General features: G+C 41.1%; 1 protein-coding gene across 3 annotated transcripts in view; it reads right to left on the minus strand.

The window, feature by feature from the left end:
* Window positions 1–16,282, minus strand: part of PRKG1 (protein kinase cGMP-dependent 1) — a 400,374-nt gene that overhangs the window by 331,135 nt on the left and 52,957 nt on the right. The gene's annotated exons all lie outside the window — the stretch shown is intronic.

Below are 16,282 nucleotides of genomic sequence, written 5' to 3' on the forward strand. Positions count from 1 at the left end.
CTGCATCATTACTCATCCACAGAGCTGTGGCAGCTGATGGGTGCAAATTCTCTTGGTACAGTGAGAACTCAGCTGGCAGAAGCAGCTCCCCAGACTCCATACGAGAGGCACTTTAAGCCTTCTTCAACATGGACTGGAGGACAAAGCACTCAGCATCTCTGTTCAGATGAGGGTTTTCATAGACAAGAGCTCCAGATGTCCTTTCCCAAATAGAACCAGCCAGGAGAAAGCTGAACCACACTGCTGGAATGGTCATCCTCTTTTGTTAACAACCTGAATCAAACTGAAGCCTTGTATTCTCCCTACTATCAAAGAAGAAGGGGAAAACAGTCTTCTTGTGATTGGAAGCACTGGAAAGGAGCTGAGTTGCATCTCACCAAAACCCATGTAAAATCACCATTTTTTACATAACAGAGTGGGTGCAAACTCACCTACTCACAGAGCAGATGTGTGTTATGCACTCAAAACACAGCAACTGAATTCTGGCTGGACTGTAAAGCTGATAAAAGCTATGGTCTTCTGAGAAGCAGCACACCTTTCACTAGAGAGAGACAGCTGCCAACTGAACTACTGTAGCTAACACAGAGCAGCAAGGAACTATTTTAGAAAATCAGCTCAGACTTATTTTCTTTATTCCATGTCTGCTTTAACTTCATGACATGAAGGACTTCAACATCTCCAGAAAAACCAGGCTGTTTTCATAGTTTTTGGTTTTCTGACTGTATGACAGAATGATGTCAGAAATCAAAGCAGTCTAGAGAGAGCCAACAGTAAAATTTCAGCACATCAGCAATCATCTGTCATCAGATTGATAATATTTTTCCTCGTCATGCCCTGATACTAGGCTTAGATGTTGAACAGTTACATCTGTGGCTTGCAGCCAATTCTGACCATGTTTATTTGGTAATCACTAGGCTTCCTAAGGAGGACGGGAAAGAAATAGGGGGAAAATGTTGGCAACATGCTTCTTTCAAAAGAAACATAATAGTTATCAAGACATTCCTCCAAATGAAGCTAGTCCACATATCCAAGCATCCCTCTCCCTACCACACTTTGAGCTTTCACAGTGCCTTTTTGATACAGCATCAGCATAACAGAGATATAACATGAGGACATGCCAAGCCTTGCACCACACAGCAGCGATGCCTGAGGTTTAGTCTTGAGAGTTCATTGACAGCAACTGTGCTCAGCTTACAGATACTATTATATACCTGCCAAATTAAGTAAAACTCAGTCTGGGATCTTAAAAAAAAATAAAAACTATGATAAGTAGAAAAATAAAAGGTGGCTTCTGAGGCTGCAGAATCCAAGGTGGAAGGGAGCCTGTTTCCTGCTCACCAGACTTAGTGGAGCAAACAGACAGTGCTGAGCTGGGTTGGCAAAGCAAGCAGGTGACCTCAAAACATGCTTTGCAAAAGTGCTCGTTACTGTTAACCCACAAGCATATTACTCCTCCACCAATACAAGATGTAAAAAGTCAACGCTTTCAGCTTTCAACATGCTACGGTTGTGCCTTTTTTAGCCTGCCCTGGTATATGTAATCAAGTTTTCCTTTCTGTGATCATTTTTAAATCACTAGCACAGTTTTGAATAGGTATTTTTTCCTTATTCCTTCTTCATTTTATTTGTAAAAGTGAGAGAGGTTTCTGGTGTGAAACCATTAACTCCAACCCACAAAGCTGTTCATTAACTGACAGCAGAACTGAAATATGCTCCATTTACCACAATGTAGCAGCAAAAATAAAAGCACAACGACCCCATGCCTGAAGCACAGCTGCACATCCCCCCCACCAGCTTATTGGAGAAACTGGCTACCTTCTTCCACTGCCATTCCAACAAGGGAACACATCTCTGTACTCTGACATTTGTCACCATGGATGCTACAGCTTCCAAAGGGGACAGGATGGTAATTAAGGAAAAGTCATTTGCTAATCGAGTAACAGCGTGTATCTAATTCAGTTCACGGCAGCACACCTTGGAACAGTTCTGTTCCCAGACAGTCAGATTAAATTTATTTGCAAATTTCTTCTAGGCCTGACTTCATACAAGAAATGCACATACTGCATACTTCTTCACTTTGTACACAGCCCTTTGTACCAATGGGATTATTTCGGTGGATTTACAATGGCACATTCACAACTTTTTTATTTCTCCCTCAGTGTCTCACAACCCTTATTAACAGCTTCAGGATGTTACTCTTGAGAAAGATTCTCTGCCCTTCCCAATGGCATTCTGAAAATCCCACAAAGGGCTGTCAAAGGACATGAGACAAAATCCTCTACGCAAGGACAGAGATGAGTTCTCTATTTACTTTAAAGGGGGATTTCTTTGGATTTAGGAAAATATACAAGTTTCTGGAAGAGTGTGCAGGTTAAGGTGTGCTGCATTCACTGAAGATCAGACCTGCAAGGTCAGAGGGGAAATCCCTTCTCACCAACAGCTCTATAAAATGACATTTCAGAGAGCAACATCCCAAACAACCTTACCTGAAAATAACCAGGTCTCTGGTAGGGCTTGAAGACAAATAAATGCCGATATGACAGCCACAATGCTCAAACACCACACAGATGTCTGCAGCAAACTTTTATATATGAGGATTCTTTCTACTTCTCATGGAGCTCTTCAAAATCATTAATTTGTAATATTAGAGAGATTTCTATTTTCAGTTCTGAGCAATTCTTCGCTCAGATACTCCACAGTTTGACGGCTGATCTGCATAATATTGTGAATACAGAATATAACACATCTCAAGGCAGTGAAGTAAGCCTTCAGTATCTCGCTCTTCTATGCTGCAATACAATACAAGATTTATGGAAAAGGCCTCCTGAATGCCAATTTGAAGTCACAGCTCTTCGAAAACTAAAGCTATATATTTAAGACATATCAACCTTGTAATTTATCAAGGGTTAATAAAAGCCCAGTGAGAATTGTTAACCTACAGACTATTTAGACATGTCACCTAGGTTACAGCATTTATCTTGTTGCTTCATTTCTTACTGACCTAGCCCAATCAGTGTTGAAAAATTATCTCAGGAAGTCCCTGTATAAATGCACTGTTCTGCTCCACATTTATTCCCACTCGTATTTTCTTCCTGTGAGCGTTTTATTTATTTCTTTACTTATTCTTGCTTTGGCATAACCTTTCATTTTCCTTCGTTTCATTTGCCTTACTTGAGCACAAGACATTAAGAGGAATGCTGAACTTACTGATCACCTACCTGTGGAACAACACAGCACCAGATCACTACAGCTTGGAGACAGCAACTCACTGACAGACAGGACTTTGCTGTCACACAAGGACCTGGCTTAAAATGCGAAAGTACCTTAATTGCAGTTTGGGGAAACAAGAAAAAAAAATTGCAATTTCATCCTAAAATCTAATATCTAAGAAGAAATAGAGTGTTAAGTAGCCTTACACTATTTCAAGAGGATTAGTCAGATTTTTTTAGTTCTCAGAGACGACAGAGTGAACGAAAAGCACACTGAAAAATGACTGATGGAACATCTAGGCTCAAAAAAAGAGCAGATAACCTGCAGCCTTAGCAATCAACCTTCAGGTAACAACTGCTACCACCCGCTGAGGAAAGCACACCTGTCTTAGCAACAGCAGAACATGGATTCCAAGGACACTGCTGTAGCACAAGTCCCAGCCACTTTCCTCCAAGCCAAGGGGCTCTGACCATTCATCCTCCAGCTCGTAGCCCATCACACACAGCTGAAACCCTGAAAGGACACCCAGCAACACTTTCCCTAATGGATAATCACAGAGTCATAGAAGGGTTTGAGTTGGAAGGGCCATTTAAAGGCCGTATAGTCCAACTTCCCTGCAATGAACACGGATATTCACAGCTAGATCAGGTTGCTCACAGCCCTGTCCAGACTGATCTCGAATGTCTCCACCGATGGATCATCCACCACCTCTCCATGCAACCTGTGCCAGTGCTTCAATACCTGTATCATAAAATACCTTTTTATTATATTCAATCTAAATCTCCCCTCTTCTAGTTTGAAACCATTTTCCTTAGTCCTATCAGACAGACCATACTAAAGAGTCTTTCCCCTTCTTTCTTACACCCCCCCATGTAGTCTCCAGAGGAGCCTTCCAACTTCAGTCAGTCTATGTTTCTGCAGTGCTCACTGGTTGTGCAGCAGTGGGGCACTCAGCCCCCATGCCTACATTCACCAGCAAAGCTCTGCCCAGATGCTCATGGACAGAGTGTCTGTACATACAATTAATTTATTGACATTTGTGCACAGGCTTGAGCTCCCAGAGGTCATGAAGTCCCTCCAAGATATTGAGTGGTCACTGCCTGCATGTTAACAGCTCTCCGTTGCAAGCCTCCACACAGCATCATCTTCTGCTGCACCAAGTCAGGTTCCCCAAAGTAGGGCTGGGCAGTGGAGAAAATGTGCAGGAGCGATACCCACTGCCTGATGAGCACTGTCTGCTGCTCAGTTCTGGGGCACAGGCATCCAGGGAGCATCTGGAATGGGCAGGTTCTCCACCTTCCCCTTGATGAGCACACCAAAATCCATTTCTGGCCATGCCATGCCATGCTTCAGCCTATTCGAGGCTCAGTAAGGTGTCTGAGTTGACCCCAAGCTTGCATACCAAGCATCATCTTAATGGAGAAGGTGTTCATGGAGGGGATGGTCAGCCTTGCAGAAGCTGATGGTGGGCAGCACTGTTAGGCAGCAGTCAGATAACTGAGGCAGACGCCACCACGCTGCCTGCACCTGGCACTGGAACCAGCGGGCAGTTCTCTCCCCATGCAAGTAAGAGCCCCTGCAGAAGCCCTCTGGGAGGCTGGGCTCCTGCTTCCTCCTCAGCTCATTCTGAGCATGGTGGAGAAAGCACAGCATGTTTCCCAGCAGCCGCTCTCTCACGCAGGTGCACTCCAGCTCCACGCACAGGCAGGACTTCCTTGCCACCGTCTCCTCTGTGCCAGCCAGCTCCAAGTGGAAGGTGTGCACGGGGGCAGTGTAAAATAACAGGTGTTGCCAAGGATATTTTCTGAGACCCTAGATTCTTCAAACTTACAGGGGAAAAAAAAAGAATCAACTGTGAACACTTGGCTCTTTGATTTGCCAGCCTCCTTCCCAGTAGGCTTGCAGTCAAAAACGACCCCTTTGCTTGTTGAAAGACATTTATTTTGCAAAGGTAAGATGGAAAATTCAGATTACCACTAACACTTAATGGGCAAAGTAATAAGGGAATCTGCTGGGACATCTCAGCACTCTCCAGTGCTTCAGTCTATCCAACCATCACCAGAAGCACCAAGAAAATGCAAATGTTTGAATTCCCTCGTGGTCTGTTCAAACAACATAGCACAAGGCTAGGAAATAAATTATCCTCCGAGCAGCACTTATGAGCAAGGTTAGTCCTGCAGTGCTAAATATTTCCAACCAAGTGGGGTCTGTGTAAAAGGTTTGTTTTTACCAAGAAGGAAAACAACATACCGCAGATAGCTGACAACTGATAACAAGTGGGAGCTGCTGATGAAAAGCAGAAAATAAACTTCCTCTCTTTTCATTCATCATGCAGCCATGAGGTCCAGCTGTCCCTTCCAGATGAACATTACCAAGGACACCACCTTCTCTTATCTCATACTGACTGGGAATAAACACATTCCTGGGTAAAAAATCTTCCATGGATTTAGTCCAGTCGTAATTTCAACACAGGAAACCGGTGCTTACAGGAGACCTCTGGAGATAACTATCATTTGGGGGCATGCTGACTGCCCAGCAATAACTGAAGAATGTCTACCTTGTAGATTACTCCAAACTCCATGATCCATTGGACTCTTTTCCCAGGGCTGCCTGTGCCAAAATGCACAAGTTCTTCACCCCTTAGCAGTGTAAACGTAGAAAGGCTTTACCACAGAACGTTCCTTATTTCCCACTGAAGATCTTTTATGGGTATTACAGTTTGTCTTTGCTTTTCCAGTGGCAATATATGTCACAAGAGGACATGGCAAGGAACACAATTTTTTGGCCTAACAGCTCACTGCAGTAAGGTTTCACCTTCTTATGAACAGGCCTTTGTGAAGCTCCTGGATTCTTCCATCCTCCCCTGAGCAAGGACAAAACTGGAAAGGCTGATGAAGAACAAGCAGCAACCACATACAATTAGCTCAGAGAAACCTGCAAAGCTATATATCATTACCAGAAAAGAATACCCCAATCCAACCAGAAAAGAACTTCACATTTCCTCCTCCTTCAAGATAAGAGCAGCTTCTATCATTTCAGCAGTGATAAGCAGTCCCCTGTGGAACCCTGCTGGAAGAATGCAACTGCATAATTACACTGGGATTATTGCTTCTCCAGATCTGCATCACCTCAAACCTCAGCTGCTGTTTTTGTTTTTCGTATGAGAAAGCCTACCGACAGTCATTTCATACTCTAGTCATTTCACAAAATATCTGTTTTCAGTCAGAAGTGAGAGGTTATAAAAGTGTTTAGCAAAAGGATGGCAAGCATCTTGTTTTTATTAGTTTTTCAATCTTAAATTCCTATGTATTCAGATGGCATTTAATTATAATCTGTCTGGGTGTGCTACAAATAGCAGCTGCTGGGAAACACTGTAATCTCCACTATTTTAAAACAATACAGTGCAAAATATAAATCTTTTAGATATCGAAACATCAGATCGTTTCCTAAGAACAAAATCCTCCATTTTCCCCAAGACGAGGGGAAGTCTCAAGTTTGAGACCAGGACCACCATGTTAAACCAAAAGAAAAACAAGGAAACTAAAAGCTATTCCTTCTGCTCCATTTCAACCAATCTGTAATGAGGTACTTTCCAATCTTGGTACCCACGACTCTGGGTTTCTGAAGAGCAGCAGTCCCTTTCTTTCCCAATTTCCTTATTTCTATCCTCCTACTTTCCACAGAGTATTTAAAGGAAAACATCTTACAAGGTAGAGATGACCTCATTTTCCAGTCTCCAAGAAGTCTCTCTCCTTTCCCAAGCTGCTTTAAGCCCCCTTTGTACCCAGAGCAGTAAGAAACAGCACAGGACTATCAGGGTTGATTCTTTTTGGGGGGAGGGAGATGGGGGGTGGGTCAACTTTCAAAGTAAACAGGCATTTCAAAATGAATCAAGCCTAACAGAAGAGACCATTTTGCCTCTAATGTTCCTTTAACAATAGTTCAGATTGCTAACACTGGAGTCTTTCTATCGGCATACACAGTCTAAATTATACAGCTGTGTATTTTAACAGGCAGAAACAAAGGTCAAAATCCAGGCACTTTCATGTATACTATTACAATGAAAAGTCCTTTTATTTTACATTTCAGTTGTGGGAGTTCCAGTAAAAGGGAATCATGGAACAGTGGAGGAGACAAATACATTTGTGCCTCCCTTTTCTGCTGCTATTAATAAAATGAATGGGGCTTTATCTAACCAATTTATTTTGTAAATAAAACCCTGCTTCAGGACAAAAGCAGCCTTTGCATAACCACCCAGAATAAGGAGATATAGAAAAATAGATAGCCCTTCAACAACTATGATCTAATGTGAGGAGAAAACATTGGAAATCATTTTTTTTATTAATTTTTATTTCTTAAGAGGTTACACCTATGCATTTGTTGCCTTGAAAAGGAGAAATGAGCACTTAGCCGCCTACAAATGAGCCAGGCTGTATGAATATGAATGCACTTACAGAACAATATATCTATTCGACAAACTCTGAATACTCCTCCCCAGCAATAAAGACTACAACTTTTGTTGAATTCACTCCAGCCTTGCTCAGTACTACGCTGCATACTACACTGGGAACATCATTTGTAGTCTCCTCAGAATCTAATGATGAGCAAAGTGGCAAGAGCAGTAAATAACTACGTACATGAGCAGGTCATCAAAAAAGCTGGACGTTCATCTTTAAAATAGAAATATTTTCAGGTCATCTTGACACTAGAACTTCGAAAGCATTGCTTAAGAGCCTGCCAGCTGCTTTCTGCTGAATCTAAAGGCGAAGCTCATGCTGACAGCATGACTTGAGTGAGGACAGACATGGCAGACTCAGTTACTTGGGTGCTTGGCAGCATGCACATGAAGGTATTAAACACTGTGCAGTCCTTATCCATCGACCAGTGTTTGTCAGTACCTTGAGACACAGGAAATGGTTTTATTATTATTATCACATAACCATCAGCAAGCAATGGACAAGTCTGAAGTCATTAGCTCCCAGATTTGATTGCATCTCCTCCCCTCCTGCTACCAAATGCAGGTTTAGTCTAATCACAGGCTAAGTTTTGATTACTAGGAAGAAATCATTTAAATTCGAAGGGTGCTATTTGATTAAGTGCAAACTCATGCCATAACTTCACACAAATTAACTAGGGTTAGGGGTTTTGGTCATTCTTTATGAGGAGGTTAGTATATAATCTGCAGCTTGCCTGTGCTGATATATCTGCTCACCCCATGCAGCACCTTAGTCAAGCAGTGAAGCAGCTGTGAGGCACCAGTCAAAGCACTGCATTGCTCCTGTCTGAGTTGCAGTTCTGCTCTGTAAGCTCAGGTTCTAATACCTGTGAGATTTATTCAGACTTTCTTTCCTTAGTCCTTGCTCAGGTGACAAGGAGTGTCCCCACGATCTTTACAAAACACTGTAATCTTTCCTTCTACAAAGCCTGGTTTGCTCCAATTCAGCAATATTGCTAACAATATTTCGAGCAGTTTCATGTGAACTCTTATTAAGATACATACTAACTATCAACTTTATTGGAGACAGGGCAAAAGAGAGCATCTCCTGTAGCCCTCTGCTGCAGCATTCCAGTGGTTTGTTTATATATTCCTATTGCTCATGCTTTAAACACAGTCAGTTTTGCAGCCTTAAAATAATTACTTTATAGAAGCTGTATCTAATGATGAGCACAATCACTGCCCACAAAACACCACCTATGCGACAGTCATAATTTCATATCCTATTTGACCTCATCAGCGCTTCATCAAATAAGCACAAGAAATACTTCTGTCTGTCTGTAGAATAAGTAACTACATTTAGGAGAGTCAGTTATTCAGATACTGTAAAAATAAAGAAACTGGATGATAAAGGTGGAGCACTTGCTTTTGTATGTCCTATGCATGAAAACAGAAATGCGAAACAATCCTGTTTCTCAAAGAGACCGGCCATGCACGAGGCTCTAGCACAGTAAGCTCTGAACATTCAATATACCCTATCCTGGAGGACTGCTAGAAACAACTTCTAAGTTGATATATTAATTTGGAAAAATACAAGAACAAACCTTTGTAATGGTGCTCAAACAGACTAGGCCACAACAGTGCAAAACCAAGCCACAGCAATGCAGCATTCGTGCCAAAGCCTGCACTTCATCTACTTGTATAAAAAGACTTGATGATAATTAGTTGTGGATTTTTTGACTAATAAATATGCTTTGTTTTGAATTCTGGGGAAAGAAAAAGGAAAACAGATGAATCAAATTTCATGATGAACGGTAATAACTCCAACTGGAAGCAGTTGGAACAATGTTCAATTTCAGTAAGAAAGCCTCAGAAGTTAACAAACAGGTTTTTGCATCATTAGTGACATATTTTCTACTTATATAATGCCCAGAAACCTATGAGGATGCTACTGAAATGCTGAAGCAAATCTCAGTTTGAGACTCAGACGGACACAGCATTCATGCAAGTGCCTTTCTGACTCAGTGCTTAAGTTACAGTGACTTTTTGAGAGCTCCGAATTTTCATGCTGCATCCATAAAAAGCATGTCTCAGACTGGGGCATGATGATATTATGGGTCAACAGTACAAGTGCAGTTGCTAAACAGTGTCAAAACCAACAGAATTGTTCCCTTAAAGTGAGCAGGACTCAAAGTATTACCATGTTTTCTTGCAGATATCCAGGCCAAATGATAAATAGTCTCGAAAATATCAACTGACTGCTGGAAACAAGCCTGATCTCCAAGGGAGGTAGAGCAATCTCCATAGATATCCCCAGGTGAATGTGTAATGACAGTGAGGCACTTGAACAATCCTAAGATCTCAGCCCTTCACTCCTCTGCCCTACAGATTCCTCTCCAGGACTTTGCACTTGGAAGGATGAAGCATGAGATGTGAACACACACAATGACAGAACATCTAAAGAAACCTTGCTGGCAACCTCCCCTGCCCCTTGGATCCATATTTAAATTCACACTGTAAGGAGCTTTAGGAATACTCTTCTAAAGCATCTGCATTGCCTAAGGGACGGTCTTCAAGTTTTGCAAAAACACTAGTTCTGTGAAAGGCCAGTATTCAATTGAAGGCTTCTGAGATGCCTTACATGCCTGGAATGACAAGCAATATCTCTGCCTCTGCTCCCTCCAGAAGGTCCTAATACAGCTTGCTCTGCAGTGAGGTGATCTTAAGAGTGAAGACAGCAGTCCTTGACAATTTCTTAAATTTGGAATGCCTTACAAAAAGATCCTGTCCTGATATCTAGTGGTGTCAGTACTGGACTGTATTTAGAGAGGAATCTGGGATGGGGGTATGAAAATTTCCCAAAGGAAAGAGAGCCACGAAACCACCCATTTCCTTGGGAAACAGACTTATTTCATGGGAACCCACAAAGGTTGCAGGATGACAGTGAGGAGCAGTCTCTCAGATCACAGGAAAAACCGTGATCTGACTCTACAACATGATGAAAAAAAAAGAGGCAGAAAACATTAAGTAGATGAGTGGAAAAAGAAACTGATGCCACAGTTGATTTTTACACAACCAGTGGAAAGTACTGTGAGAGGTTGCTTCTTCAGAGACTACGAATCTGTTGGCATGCTGTGCAAAAAAATCCCATTTTGTCACAAATACCTAATTAACTTCTTCCACACATGGACACCACGTAAATGTTCTCCAACTTCAAGAGCCATCTAACACTTGTGCTAGGAGATGTTTTTTGCTGTTTGCTTGGAAAGGCAGATCCAACCCCTTGAGAACTGGTTTACAGGTACAGGCAGAGCCTAAGGCACTTATAGTGAGAGGCAATGTAAGTTTTAAATGCAGAAATGCCTCAGTTGTGTACAGTTTACTTTGAGATGAACGATGACCACCATCACTGTTGGAGAACACCAGCAGAGCCAGGAGAACTTTGCACACTGAGGCTTGGTGACAACAATAGTAGCAGACCATTATAAAGTGAGGAACCTCTTGCAAACACAACGTACAATAACACAAAAATAAACGTGAAGGTCAAAAGATACACTGCACTGAGGTGACTGCAATATTGCTCCCACTCTGCACTTGCACTTGGGAACAAATCACGGAGCCTCCTTAAATCTAAAACTCATCTCTGTTCTCCATCTCCCTCTCCTTTAGGAAAAAACAGCCCTACCAAATCCTCCAAGAAGAAACTAACTCAAAAGACCCTAGGGCTAGTACAGCAATTATGTCCTATTAAATCAGATTCTTACTGAAAATAGTCCATAAAAAGAGACAAAAGAGGGGGCAGAGAGAGGGTGACACAAAGCCAGACTGAATGCAGTATTTGTGCATGATCATATAGAAGCCAAGAGCCTGCAGTGATTATTCTCCAGTTAAAAACAAACAAACAAACAAAAAACATAACCGCACGGTTGCCAAAAGCAAACTGGAGAGAAAAGAATGATATGCTCCGGTACACCTTCAGAAATGAGAAGGAAGATAAGAACACTGGCCAACAGAATGATAAAACATTATAGTGTCAGAAAAGTTAGGCAAAAGCTATGATAACCTAAAGGCAGCATCAAGCTGTCATCTTAGGGAAGACAGGCAGTATCTGTAAGCCGTTTTTGGTTTTGATTCATTGGCAGAAATCCCAACAGACTGAGGAGCTGCTTTGAGATCCTGAGGATCTCACCTGAGACGGCTCTGCCGCGGGATGTCTGCGGGACATCTCCAAACTCTGAGCTTGATATCCTTGCAAATCCTGCACTTTCTAGGAATATGTTCCTTCCCAAGACTTCTCTGATGTCCCAAACCCCATTCCCCAAGGAGAAGTCATAATTAGATGTTTCTTCATCACTTTGGAGAAGCTATGAGGAGTAAAGCAAGGAACAAAGTCTCCCAAAGGAGAATCCTCTTGACTGAAGATGAAAATAAAATGAAATTCAAGGAGATTTAAGAGGAAAAACTATTAAAATAAGGGCTGAGGAAAGCATAGACTGTTTCTCAATACGGGCTCTTCTCAAAGCTGCTTTTTCCCTTCCCATAAGTCCAGCACGACAAGCCTAACAGGTGTTGGTGAGGCTGTTTCCCTCAGCTCAGCTTTTGGAGTTTTAGTGCAACCTCAATATTTATTTGCAGAAGAACAAAGAGCCAAGGAGGATGCTACGGCACACAGTCAACACAAAATCGTAAGCTACAAAACAGTCATTTCAAGTACTTTAGGTCCCGTCCACTCCACTCACAGTATTATTCCTTCCATTTTTCATGGGAATAGAAACCAACATGAAAGAAGGGCTCCTTACACCTGTTAACATAGTTTCTTAAAAAAAAAAAAACTGGAACGTCTGTTTATAGTGGCATGACTGTTATTCACATGAGAGCCTAAAACTTGTACACTGTCGCCTGATTTATCAGTAGCTCTGCTGACATATTTTCCTTTCATAATGCAGCCATCAAATGTGACATCTTGCAGCTGTCAGGTTCAGACAGAGAGGGAGCAAAAGAGGAAACATTTGGTTTCAGATGTGGAATATCACATTTATCCTCATTAGTGCGAGGTAACACCCACACATAACTCAAAGCTGTCAACATGGTACAGATCTAGATGCATCTCTCAGAAAGAGACCTTTCTAGGTTTTCAAATTCTTAAGTAATTTCTGAAAAGTTTTAGAAATGTAATTTCCAAAAAAAAGCTTTAAGTCAACCAAATCAAACCTCCAAAAACAGAGCTTGGAGAACTTCTGTTTTTTTCTTAACCTTAAAACAAACTGGGGGTGGCAAACTGATTATAGAGGCAGAATACAATTGACCAACAGAGATAATCCCTTTTTCACTGCAAAAGAATCTGATGAGGCACTAATAAGAAAGGCAATATTTTTGGCAAGCTTATTTTATCCTCAAAATTGCTTGACTTGCAGTCAGAGTGCCAGCAGACGCTAGTACATATGCATAAGCCAAGGATCACTCATCCCTCTTTTCAGTCCCAGCTTCAACAGCCCGAAGGCATGTTTTTGCTGCATGTTGTCAGAGTTCCTTTCTCCAAGAATCTCAGCCCCTAATAAATACTTGCTTATATCACAACTAATTTTCACCTTCAAACTTAGTTACAAGACAACTTTTTGGGTGCTGCTGATGGGGATCCTTGGCTTTCGTGAGCTGGACTCTGTGTGCCTCCATGCAGCAAGGCTGTCCCAAGGGAGTACAACCTTGGCGGGCTCTCTAACAAGCACAACTCTCCTAGTTTCCAGTATCCTCCCACCTTCCAATACTGTGTTTCACTTCTCCCTACTCAGCTTTGAATTTTGATATACGGAACTATATGGAAGACTTTCTCCTTGTATTCTCAGTAACTTCAGTCTTTTTTCAAGCTTCACTCTATTAAACAACTTGTCATCTCTGGAGTACAATCAGTTTGTACAAGCACTCCTGAAAATAAAAAGAAACACAAGGAGGGCAGGAATTCTGACGCAAGGTAAAAAATAATAAGACACAGAACACTGTTTTTACTCACTCATCGCATGCATGAAAGCACAAAACCAGAGTGGAAAGAATCAATGTGTTTGCCAGCGTGGGCAAACACATGAATAAAAAATGACAGCTCACCCAAACTTGGTATTGGGTAGTAGTTAACTATCTTTCTGACTGGATCAAAGACACAATGGAAAAACAGTCAAGACTTTCCTGACTTTTCACTGAGCTACAACAGCCATTTTCACCCCAGAAATATACCAATGCTAGAATTACTTTCAGAAAGCACAATCAAGCCATAGTAAAGAAGGAAGAGTTTGGGGCTCATCATTATTCAGCCTTCTAAGGTTCACCAAGCACAGCAAGTGTCACGTTAGTAAGCATCTGAACATCCAGGATAAAGAACTCAAATATTCAGAGATCATAATTATCATAGAGACTACAGGTCTAATAAGGTTTATGAAGATAAGTGAAAATTTAAAATGGAGACTACTGCTGCTTCACAGTGATCAGCAAATGCAGAAAGCAACAATGAAAGTCATGGATGTTTTCAAATCCATCTCATTTAAATCTTTATTTATAATTAGTCTAAGGAAACATCATCCATACATAACCCAGACTTCTGGTAAGAGGCTCTATCTAAATGCTGAATCATAAATTAGAAATCTGCATGATAGTATTGGTTATCAAACACTCAACATTACTAATTTGTATTCATATTCATCACAAGCAAGGAAGGAAAGAGGAATACATCGAGAAAATAAAAAAATCACTCTCTAATATTCATCAAGATAGGATTTTTTTTTTTTTCGGCAGAACTCTATGAAGAATAAAGTTTATAGATGACTGATTGTAGGTTTTCTGTTTGTTTGAATAGCTGAAAGGATACAGCGATAAGCCAAAAGGAGCAAATGAGCCCACAGTAACAACCATAAACCAAGACATTTGATATCATCTCTCATTTCCATTACTTCATCATCACTCATTGCATTACTTCTAAACACAGACTATAAACTCCACATAATTTTGTTTCTAAAGCATTATACATATTTATATAGCTATCTAAATAATCTTAAATTAAATCATAAGACCAACCAAACACTGGGGGTGAGCCAATCTTGCCCTCACACACAGAGACCTTCCAGAAGAGCAGGAATAAGCTGAAGAGCCCAAAAGCCATGAGGTTGACTTTCACATACAGTTGTTTTAGAAGATGAGAGTCAAGGGATAGAGTTTGGAGCAACAATTAGAAACACCTTGTAAATTCAGGAAAGCCACAGTAAAAAAAGACAACATCAGGTACACCAAATAAAGGCCAACTGTGTCGCAAGTCATGCTCACTGCTTCAAACAACAGGTGGAAGAGGTCTGCCCACAAATCCCCCAGAATTCCTCTCCAAAGGATGCAACAGCACTGCACAGGAGATAAGTGCACCCTGCTCTTACGAGATTTGGATGGAACACATCATCCAAACCCAGTCACACAGCAGAAATATGCCTCCAACATGATGGTAACATGATGGTGTTTGGGAACCAAACACAGTTGTGTGATATGAAAACTTCACTATTTTACCAAAAAAAAAAAAAAGAAAGAAAAAAAAAAAAAAAGCATTGCTTTAAAACAATTTGTTACTGGTCTAAGACTAAACCTGCACCTCAATAAAATGGTTTCTGTACTCAAAATGAGAGAGTGAAAAACTTACACCTTTCCATGCAATGCTGGGGTGGGCATTATTTCCTTTGGAATCCCCCACTAACTACTTCATAATGCAAAATGCCATTTGAAGGTGGAAAATATGTAAATATTAAAAGCTGGAGGACTTAAATATGTGCCATAAGAAAGGATTTAACCTTAAAAGGGCAGAACCTTAAAGCTGTTTTGCGAAACTAGTGAAGAATATTTGCAACTATACAGCATTAAGAGTTTGGCAGGAAACCATGTTTAAAGGATGGCTTACTGCCTTGAAAATATTTTTGTTTAAAGGACAATTTAAGAAATTAATTTGTGCATGTGTAAATACACAGAAACACACAAGTTATACATAATCTGGAATTTTCTCATATTTGCTCAAAAGACAGAGACAAGCAGGAAACCTTTGTTCTCCTTGGATATTATCTGGACAAAATGCTCACAGGTCTACTTCTTCCTAAAAGGTACCAAGAGATTTTGTAAGTATTTGTCTATGTGTACTGTATCAAATCAAGCTGGAAACTCGTTTGTTGCCTTAACTCAATTAAAACAGCAAGATTTACCTCAGAACTCGCTGTTAGACACTAGCCAAAGAGATAGGTAGACACTGCAGTAGGTGGACATCAGGTTTGATTGAGCCTAGTAACTCCTACAGATGAAACATTAAATATGCCCAATTCAACACGCCAAGCTAACGAACGTGGAAAGAATAAGACACAAAATGCAAATAGCTGACATTCTGGAAAAGCAGAGTACTGACAACACCCATCCAGCTATGAGACTCTCAGAAACCTGATGGCTCCCAAAAACAGAACATCCACTGCTGCACTCACATCTCACTGAGAAGATAAAACCCTGCCACAACACATACTGTGACAAATCAGACATGCTAAACTGTAGATGCTACACTCATTTTGTGCACAGGGCAGAAAACTACCATTTTCCATTATGAAACACATTGCTTCTGCAGAGATGTCCATGCAC

Source organism: Tympanuchus pallidicinctus, unplaced genomic scaffold (assembly GCF_026119805.1).
Source record: "Tympanuchus pallidicinctus isolate F22 unplaced genomic scaffold, pur_lepc_1.0 scaffold16, whole genome shotgun sequence".
NCBI classification, from domain to species: Eukaryota; Metazoa; Chordata; class Aves; order Galliformes; family Phasianidae; genus Tympanuchus; species Tympanuchus pallidicinctus.